Below are 11,781 nucleotides of genomic sequence, written 5' to 3'. Positions count from 1 at the left end.
ATCTGATTGTACTTCCTTGTACTTCTCCTTCTTCACCAACTATAACTACTTATTTATGCAATTACTTATTTATTTCTGCATATCTCCACTAGATTGTGAACTCTACGCCTTGTCATCCTACTAGGTACTTAAATATTTGCTGATGAATAAACAAATTACTGAAACCAACAAAATACAGATTTTCTACTCATACACTTAGCTTGCAACCTTCTCTCTCCTTTAATCATTCGTGTAACAAGGCTACCTAATTTCTTGCTTATTATTTCATTGAATTGTCTAACTTTTTTCAATATGTTGCTTCAAAACATCCTATCCTTTTTAAATCTTGACACTATTAGGGGGCCAGGAAAAATTATGATAATCACCAACTTGATGATTTTCAGAGGGGTGGATCACCTGGATTGTGAGTGGAAATTCAGCTCCCATTTTTCATGCCTAAAATAGCCTATCTGACCCAGGCTCCATAAGACAGAAAATCAATCCCATGGAATTATTTTGGTGGCCAGTTCTATTAGATCAGTTGTTTGGACAAATAACTGTTTGGCAATCAATGTTCTGTCAAGACAGACTTAAAATTTTAATAAAGTAACAATGTTCTAGAAATAAGGAACATGAAAGTTAGTCCTCATGTTAACAGACTCAGAAAGATTAAGCCAGACTAAATAAGACTAAGTAGACTAATAGCAAAGGTAGACTTCAGGACTTAATGACATTTGATTCACTTTTCTTTCTATATCAACATTATATCAGTGGATACATTAGTTGTAATGATTCAGTCTCTCCTATCAAATCCATCATCCAACTGCTTCTTTCATGAAAGTTTCCAACTACTATAATGGGTTTATATCAATACAAATTCCTCTTTGATAGGAACATACTCAGTTTTGTCCCTCAGTCTCCAGCCATATAGGCATATAATAAATTCTTGGATAATGAAAGAATAAGAGAATTCCATCAATAAATCTCTCTTGTACCTATCCATTCCCCCACCTAACCAGGTACAGGCTAGCCTTCTTCTTATCACAGGAGACATACAAAAACAATTTACTCAGGAATCTATTCTTCTTCTTAAAAGAAAACTGATCCTCCAGATAATCTTACTCACTCCATTTTTCAGCACCCATCCCTCAAAACCCCATGTGAATCACTGCCCTCAACACCACAACCACTTGCCAAATCAGGGAGCCATTTTCATTTTCATCAGAACCAAATAACCTGAGGACTCTTCAGGGTCATTATTTCCTCGATGAAAATTTAGTTTATAATACACCAAAATTCATGTTAGATAGACACATACTGCATTTCAGATTTACGTTAGAATGCCGGACACCTGAAACTAATGTAACATTGTGTGTCAACTCAAATTTTTAAAAAAAATTTTAAAAGATTTAAGTTAGAGCTATACGCACATTTGTACAATTTGTTTTGTGTACCTAATTAAAACTTCCCATATTAGCCTAGCAAATATTAGAATGCAAATTTCAATCTTATAAAGTTCTTGGTCTTTTAGGATTTTGACATATTCACTATTATTCCCAGGTTTGTGTTCTCTGCAAATTTGATGGGGATGTCATAAATGTCTTATTAAAGTACTTAATGATAATGTTAAACAAAAAGAAACCTTAATTTATGTTTTGTAAACTTTCAAGGATAGGTGCTAGTCACTAAGGATAGGAAGCAGAATTCATTTATATCACTTATCAAAGAAGATGGTGATTTTAAAAAACCTACCTTTTCTACAAAGAACATACTTCTTTACTGCAGGTTGATTAAAACCTTCTTATTAGTCTACATGTTATAATATAATTCTACATTATTCAAAGTATTCAACATTTTTTTCAATCACATCTTCAATAAAATATATACCTCACATTTCCTTCAAAGACAGCACATGGAAATTCTGAAGAGCTGCCTGCATACCTGAAGTTGAAGATTTCCACACCTTCTGAATCTGAGCGCTCAAAATATCAAACTTCTCAGGGCAATCTCCCCTCTAAATCAGAGATTACCAGGAACAGGGCCCAATATGTACTAATTTCAGAATATCAGCAGTGTCTTTGGGGTTTTTTTTCTCCTCTGAAAAATATTTATTACATCCTTAATGTGTACTAAGCACTGTTGGCACTCAGAATAAATTTTAAAGACATACCTCCTGTCTTCAAGGTTATCTCAGTGTCCTTAGAAATACAGAAAAACATGTAAATAAACAAATGTACAAGGTTAAAAATTATAGGTTGCCCCGGAAAGCCCAGAAAAGGATATATAGAGTCACCAACACTTTGATCAAGTTCTAAATAATAATAGCAGTAATAACACCACCAAGATAGGTAAATTTTACTGTACTCATCTCACTTAATCCCCTTAATACCATGTGGTAGGTACTATTATTATCCTAATAATAATAACTTTGAAAATTAAAAATTTAGTAACAGCATGGTCAATTAACATTAACCCATTGCTAGTAAACAAAAGAGCTGAGACTTGAACCCAGGGTTTTCTGACTCCAGAGCTGACATTCTCAACTATTGTACCATCAATTATATTTCAAATGACACACATGCTCTAGGAGAGGGAAACTTAGGGAAAGAAGTCTAGAAAGAGAGAGAGAGAGAAACATTTGGGAAACTGCAAGAGGTTAGAATAGCTGTAATAATTTCTAGAGCAAAAGTAGGGGAGCAAGGAGAAATGAGACCACAGAAGTGGTCAGAAACTCCAATATGACTGGCCTTTATTGCATGCAATAACTTTTTCCTTTAGACTCTAGCTGATAAGATTCACCAAAGGGGCCAATTGATTAAAGGAGATGAGAAAGAGTAAAAAAAAAAAAATAGAAATAATGCCAGATTTATGGTTTGGGCTCTGGGTGGATGGTAGTATCCTTAACAGAACCTGAAATATAAAAAGGGAAGCAGTTTTTGCAGTGAAGAGAAGAAAACTGATGTGCCCAGTTTCAACCATACTGAATTTAGTGTCCATGAGACATCCAGAGGCAGTGCCTAGGAGGCAGAAAATATATGGGCTAGAATTTAGGAGACATGCTGAGTTCAGGCATGGGGATAACTCTCTAGGTTCTAGATGTGACTCACCTACTTACAGATTCAATATATGCAAGTAGTTTAAAACCAAGCTTCCAAGAAGAATGTCCAGTGTAAGAAGGGCAAGAACAGGGATCTGAAATATACACTATTTAGAAGAAAGTAGAATAGTAGTTTAAATTCCCCTTTTATGAGCTTCACAGTCTTTGTGTACCTTCTCCTTATAATATTACCATTGGCACAAATCTACAATTGTTGACACCTTATTTGGATAATGTCTTATCCTCAATGAGACAAGCCCCCAGGAGCAGAGCTTTTGCTAACTGTTGTATTTCAAGTACTAATCATAATGTCAGCACATGGTAGGTGCTCAATACTGAATGAACGAACCAGTTAAAGAAAGATAAAACTCATCAGAAATGTGGAAAGAGAGGCAGGAAAGAGTGCTGTCAAAAGATTCCAAGATTCCATGAATAGATACATACATACAATAATACATACATACAATAAGAAATAAATTAATCTTTGAAAACTATTTGGCATCCTCACAATAACATAAGAAGAAGCACTGTCACAAGGGAGCAGAAAGTCCTAAAGGGCACTAAACTAGATAAAATTGAAAAAGAACTGAACAAAATAAGGGAGAATTAAAAGAAAACTAAAAATATAACACAAGATCAATATTTCTATTAGAAGCAATAAATAGAAGAATAGACACTGCAAAAAACTGGAACAGAAGTATACAGGTAAACATGAGAAAAATCATCAAAAATATGAAAGAAAAAGAAAGGCATCAAAGCTAAGCAAATACTAGGATTAAAAAAAAAGTACATCCAACATAATAGTTACAGCTATTTCTTAAAATAAGCAAAACAATCAAAACAAAATATCAAAAATACAATTGATGAAACTTTCCTGAACTGAAAAAAATGAATATGCAAATAGATGTGACTCTCTAGATCAAAATAAAATCGAAAGTATTTTTTTTTAATGATTTTTTATTATATTATGTTAGTCACCATACAGTACATCCCCAGTTTTCGATGTAAGGCTCGATGATTCATTAGTTGTGTATAACACCCAGTGCACCATGCAATATGTGCCCTCCTCACTACCCATCACCGACCTATCCCATTCCCCCACCCCCCTCCCCTCTGTAGCCCTCAGTTTGTTTCTCATAGTCCATAGTCTCTCATGTTTAAAATCGAAAGTATTCTACACACAGATTCTCCTGACAAATTCCTGAATTACAAATATAAATAAAAATCCACTGATAATCCAGACATTTCAAGTGGAACTATAAAAAAAATCTTAAAATTAACATAACGAAAAATACATAAATTAATAATGATAAACTATACCTAATCTCTACTGTATCAACTAGACATGCAGTGAGGGGAGAGGAGGAGAAGAGGATTTCAGATGGAACTTCAAAAAGTAATAAAATTCTTCATCTCACTCTCAGGGGACTTCACAGATCCCATTTCATTCTTGACTCTGCTAACTTTAAAGAAACCTCCTCCCAATCAATTCCAAAAAGCAGAAACTACACAGTTTTGACTATAATCCACTAAAGCTTGGAACCTGTTTTTTAATGTCCAATGGAGAAAAATTAAAACTTGGTAATTAAAAACATTCTAACACTCTCCTAAATAACCATTAGTTCAAAACAAAACCATGATCAGAGACAATCTGAAAAATACTAAGAATGAGGCCATCATATAACAGCCTATGATTGATTTCCGGATCTGATTTCAGACATAAATTTAAAGGTTTAAATATCTTTTTAATGTTACTTATAATATTAAAAATTGGAAACAACATAAAGCAATAGTTATTATTCAAATATTAAAATCATATATTGTAATCTTTTTTAACATGGCATGGAAAAACATTCCAGCATAACATTATGCGAAAAATGTAGTATCCCAAACTAAGTATTTACCATATATGATTAAATGAAAGGTGATATGCAATAATAACCTCCCTGAAAATTTGGAGAGAAATAGAAATTAAAGGAATAGAATAATAATGGCACAAACACAGGTAATAAAAGCAAAATTTGAAGAAATATACTTTCTATACATCAAACCATCTTTTAAAAATAATTCAGATCTGACTGATGTATAGTTTAAATGTCTTACCCTCAATACAATTTTCTAAGTAAGCATATCAAATTTTTAGTACTCAATGTGTTGATATTATTTTCCAATATGCTAAAATTAATTTACTATGGTTGCAACTAATCTTAGGAAAAATCATACATCTAATCTCTGTTTAGTTGTAACATGAACGAATGATTTGATTTTCATGTACATTGCATATTCTAAAGATAAATATTAAGAACAATAACTGACAAGGGGTAGGCCATATTAGGTCAAATCTCATTGTAACTATCTCTAAAAAACCTATATATGAGACAAAAGTGAAAGCTAATAGTAACATACGAGTAAAAAGAGAAATTGGATTTTCTAATGAAATAGAATTCTGCAATTCATATCACTTGTGGTAATTATTTTACTTTAACCTAGTAGAAAGCCTTTGGTAGCCCATAATTAGATATGAAAATTAGTGCTATTCAATAAAGAATCCGGAATTCATAATAACACTGGCTTTTAAAATATACACCAAGCATTGAATACTAAGGTCAATGTCAGATTTTATCCATTCAAAGCTGAAAGCTGAATCAGTTTTATTAGAGATCCATACCAATAGCATACTTTGTGCCTGATCAGGATTTTCAATGTTTATTTTTCTCTTCAGTGTGTAACAGCATCATTACTGACAAGTAAATTAAGGTAAGTAATGCATACATCAAATAGAAGATGACTACAGAGTATTGTGAAATTTCATAATTTGCAACCCTTTTCAGGAGTATATACAGATTTTAGTGATCACAGCAGATAAACGTTACTTCTGAAATATTTGCATGAAACTTCACAAAGACTCAGCCTGTCAAGAAATGCTTCAGAAGCATGAATTTTTTTATTCACTGGCATTTTCTCTTCTTTCCCAGCTACTAAAAGAAATGTCCTGAAAAGAACTCACAAGAGAAGGACCATAACACATCTATAGTAGGCAGATAAAATTCACTACTAATACTGATTTCTTCTCCCTTCTCAGTGTGATAGGCAGAATAACTGTCACACAAAGAGCATATCTAACTGTGAATGTGTGAAGTTATACAGTAAAGGGGAATTAAGGTTGCTAATCAATTTACCTCAAGATGGAGATATTATCCTGTATTATCTGGGTGGGTCCAATATAGTCACAAGGCTCCTTATAAAGTGAAATAGAAAGGCAGGAAGGTCAGAGTTAAAGAGGCATTTGAAGATGCCACACTACTGGCTTTTAGGTGGATTGGAAGCATGAGCCAAGGACTGTAAGAAGCCTCCAGAAACTGAAAAGGCCATGAAATAGATTTACTGCTAGAGCCTACAGAGGGAACTCAGTCCTACCATCATCTTGATTTTAACCCAGTAAAACATATGTCAGACTTCCGACCTCCAGAACTGTGAGATAATAAATTTGTGTTGTTTAAGCCACTAAGTTTTTAGTAACTTCTTACAGCAGCAATAGGAAGCAAAGTAAGGATCATAATGAAGGAGGGAACTAATAAAAATCCTAAAGAAAGTAACTCTGGAAGGAGAAGTTTCCATGCCAAATGGAAACCATAAGAAGAGAATGGGTGTTTCTTGGAGTTATGGCTATTTTGGAAAATTAATAAGTTTATAATTTTATGTGAGAAATCAAGTAGTATAAAAACATATTTTAAAAGAAAAAGTACACTTTAATTATCAGTCTATGCATTGTCAAAGGGCCTAAGGTTAAACTTCACATTCGGGGTCCCAGTTACAGATAAATGAATTTCAAGTAAAATTTTAAGGTACTTTAAATTTAATTGTTACTCCAAATGTTTTAAAATTTTACTATTTTGTAGGTTTCGATATGAAAATGTTCTATTTTTACTTTACCTCTATATTTTTGTCTTCTCCAATGGCTTCTCGTATGCCCTTGCTCCCATATTTTCACTCCAAGACTCCACACCCACATTTTCTGAGACTTTACACCAATAAACTCTTCTCTTACATTTTTGGACTTCCCTTTTCACTTCATACTTCCTGCTCATGTTTCCCTGATCCTGCATGCCTCCCTTCTGGCATCAAACATGGTTCTTAGTTTCAATCAACCAATCAACAAATAAATAAATTTTGGCAGATTTAAAGAGAAACAATTTATTAAAAATGTATGATCAGAGATAATGCCAAGTGTTGGTAAAGATGTTGAGCAACTACAGCTCTACTTACAGTGGAGATATTAATTGGTGGAAATATTAATTAGTAAAATCACTTTGGCGAATTGTTTAGAAATATGTTTGTGAGCTATGAAGGTGAAACAACACCTAAAATCATGAAGACACCTCTGTCATTGGCCCTTGGTACAGACGAGAACCTGCAATGCCACCACTAACAACTCAGCTATCTAGAAACTGTTCGTAAAACAAGGGTCATTGCTGCTTCCGTGTCCCAGATGTAGCTACTGCTTCTACCACCATCTAACCAATGGTCCCAAACACTGCCCCATAAAAGACTAGATTATCTAAGCACAGGAAGGAGTTTCAGAAGTCAAGTAACCAAAAGGCAACTAAATGTCCCATATATCTCCTATGACATCTTAAATATATTCTGCAACAATCTCATCAGAGCCATCTTTCTACCTCAGAAATTTCTTCCTCATAATCGTATGTGCCTTCATAAAATCAATTCCTATAACTTACATACCAATGGCTCCCAAATTTGTGCTTCTGACTTGGCTATTGTGTGCAGAAGCCTGGGACTTCAAGCAAGTTTCAATGTGGGTTCTTCTTCTGATCAAATATTGCTCTCTATAAAAGAAACAACAACAACAAAAACTTCCCTGCACCCCTCCCCCAGATGGTCATTTCCACAGATTTATGCAGGTCCTCTATAGAAGCAAAACACAAAAGTCTTTTCCTCCACAAAATGTAAATCATATAATATCTCATATAATATCTAGAGGATGTGAATCTCCTTTGAATTACAAACAGAGATCACCTGCACTTTAGTTCTTGCTGGAGACCTCAGTCATGACTAACCTGATATCTGACTATTTTCCAAAGCTTGGCTGAAATAGCTAATATTTGAGAAAGACATTCTGAAGGGTAGACAAATATTTATTCTTTGGATTCTTCAGACTTTATCCTTACATTAAACTACCTATCCAGAACAACGGTACTCTGACCTCCTAAAGAATTGCTTTTAATTAGACAAAACTGATTTTAAAATAACAACAGCAACAACAACAACATGGGAAAGTTTTTTGTTATAATTATTGAATTTATTCCATGCCCTTATGTAAAATTTCTCATGACAAATTTATCTCAGAATGTCCAGGAATAAAGGCTGTTTCATGTGATAAAATTTATGCTTGTTACCATAACACAATGAAAACTATGGAACCCATTTATTCTAATTGTCCAGTTTTTGCACTCAGCTGCATTAGTGTTCCTTACTAGTCGTGCTGGTATTTATATTTCCTGCTTTACGTCTATTTCTTAGTTACAACATTTAACTTTTTTTTATCATTTAATCAAAAGTATTTGCTGCAGTTCTACAATAAGCCATCATTCTTCTAGGTGTTAAGAATACAACAGGGAAGAAATAATACACTAACATCCCTGCCACTGCAGAATTTACACTCTCATAGGGGGAAAGACTGAATATAAATATGTAAGATACATAATATATGAGATGGAAAAATAAAGACCAAAAAGGATGAATGAACATACAAGAACTGAACAAATTTTAAACATGGTAGTGAACTGAAAAGTGACAAAGGAAAAAGGACAGTGTGGCAGGAAAGGAAAGAGCAAGAAGTGGAGTGGGGGAAAAAATAAGGAGGGCCAGATCACATGAGGTCTTTTATTCTGAGATGGGAAGCCAAGGAGGGTTTTGTAAAAAATAATAATAATAATAAATAACATGGTAAGACTTGAGTTGTAAACCAACAGGTCTGGCTACCATGTGGAAAAAAATTAGTGGCACATGGAGAGATCAGTGAGATGGCTACAGCAAATTAACTGTGACAGAGATAAAATAGAAGGATCTGACAGTTGGATAAAATAAAAAAATAATTAATGAAAAATTTCAGAACAAGTAAGACTTGGAGAGAAGAGAAAATATCAGAGAACCAGAATGGCATGAGATTTCTCTACAACTGGATGTCAGAAGAAAATGGAGAATGACTTCAAAATTCTAGAGGAATTTTTTTCAAACTAAACCCAACCCAAAAGCAGAATAAAAGATATCTTTAATATGGCAGAACTATCTTGTAACAACATTCTCTCTTGGAGAATGTGCTTTAGCAAAAAGGGGGAGAAAACCTAAAAAGTAGAGGACATAGAATTCAGGGAACTATGGGAGAGTAGGAAAGAAAACCACAGCTTGACAGCAGTGCAGCACAACAGGCCCAGAAAGTGACAAGTCCAAATTCAAGCAGGAAGAAAGAAAATCTCTGTCAGGTTCATAGGAAAAATACAGATTTGACAAAGAGATGATATGTTAAATGATATAATGAAGTATATGGAAAATAAGAATATAGGTCTAAAAAATTAGGCAAATAAAAATAAGGCAATTATTTAATGCAACTTTACTATACTTCTTAACAAACAGTATTTACACTGTCATAATGATGCTAGTGATTTAACTCAAAGGAATGAAAGAACTACATTAGGAGGATATGGAAAGGGAGGTGTAAGTCCAAGGAGGTTAAACATGCAAATCATAAAACGTTGTCACTATATAGAAACTAAAACAAGTCACCAAATAACACAACAGTAAAAATATTGTATAGAAAAGCATGGTAATCACAGGAAGAAAGAGCTAAAAGCTGTTAACCCTGAAAACTGAAACAGTATGTAAGTAAAGGAATATACTGTTTTTCATTATAATCACTTTTGGTATTATTTTTTTAAAAACCATGGGACTACTTTGTCAAAAATTAGTTGCCCATAGAGCTGAGGGTCCATTTCTGGGTTCTCTATTCTGTTCCATTGGTCTATGTGTCTGTTTTTGTGCCAGTACCATGCTGTCTTTGTGATCACAGCTTTGTAGTACAGCTTGAAATCCGGCATTGTGATGCTGCCCAGCTTTGTTTTTCCTTTTCAACAATTCCTTGGCGATTCAGGGCCTTTTCTGGTTCCATACAAATTTAAGGGCTATTTGTTCCAGTTCTTTGAAAAATGTCATTGGTATTTTGATGGGGATAGCACTGAAAGTGTAGATTGCTCTGGTCAGTAGGAAAAGAAAGGGATAAAGAAAGGGGGGGTAATCAGAAGGGGGAATGAAGCATGAGAGACTATGGACTCTGAGAAACAAACTGAGGGCTTCAGAGGGGAGGGGGGTGGGGAAATGGGATAGGCTGGTGATGGGTGGTAGGGAGGGCACGTATTGCATGGTGCACTGGGTGTTACAGGCAACTAATGAATCATCGAACTTTGCATCAAAAACCAGGGATGTACTGTACGGTGACTAACATAATATAATAAAAAATATTTTAAAAAATACAGGAAAAAAATAATAAAAATAAAAAATAATTTAATGGTATTTAAAAAAAATAAAAAATAAAAATTAAAACCATGTGACTGCATTAATTTAATAAAATTTAATTTTTAAAATTAAAATAGAAATCTCATATGATCCAATTATTCCACTACTGGGTATTTACCCAAAGAAAATTAAAACATTAATTTGAAAAGATACATGCACCCCTAGGTTTATTGCAGCATTATTTACAGTAGCCAAGATATGAAAGCAACCCAAGTGTCCAACCATAGAAGTACGAACATAGAAGATGTGGTGTATACACACACACACTGAAATATTAGTCAATCATAAAATGGATATGATCTTGCCATTTATGATAACAGACCTAGAGTGTATTATGCTAAGTGAAGTAAGTCAGAGAAAGACAAATACCATATGACTTCACTTATACGTGGAATCTAAAAAACAAAACAAATGAATAAACAAAAAGCAGAAACAGACTTATGAATACCAGAGGGGAGGAGGGGAGGAAATGGGCAAATGGGTGAAGGGGAGTCAGGGATAGAAGCCTCTAGTTATGGAATGAATAAGTGACTGGGATAAAAGTACAGCATAGGGAATATAGTCAATGGTACTGTAATTGCCGCATGGTGACAGAGGGTAGCTACACTTGTGGTGAGCATAGCATAACATACAGATTTGTCAAATAACGATGCTGTGCACCTGAAACTAATGTAACATTGTGAGTCAACTATACTTCAATAAAAAAATGAAGAGTTTATGTGTACATACAAACTCACACACACACATATACACTTCTAGGTATGCTACTTAACAGGGCTATTAACTTAATTGTTGAATCTTGGGGAGAGGAATATTATTATTTTCCCCATATATATGGTATAAACTGAACAAATCGGTTTGATTCAGATTGTCCCCTGGTAGCCACCTCTTCACATGAAAATAATAGTTTTCCTACACTAAAACCTATAAGTTATTTTTCATCTCCATATGAATTTCCATTACCCAGTATGAAATATTGAAAATGGGAGATTATTATAGAAATGCTACATAACTTTCTCGTATCCAGCAGTGTTTAGAGATTTCAGAATGATTTTCGAAAAAGGATATTACACTTAGGTCAGCAAACTCAGTTATCTATTGAATGCAAATGCAAATAA

The sequence above is a fragment of the Ursus arctos genome, unplaced genomic scaffold (assembly GCF_023065955.2).
Source record: "Ursus arctos isolate Adak ecotype North America unplaced genomic scaffold, UrsArc2.0 scaffold_3, whole genome shotgun sequence".
Taxonomy (NCBI): Eukaryota; Metazoa; Chordata; class Mammalia; order Carnivora; family Ursidae; genus Ursus; species Ursus arctos.
Note: the sequence above shows the minus strand (reverse complement) of the source record.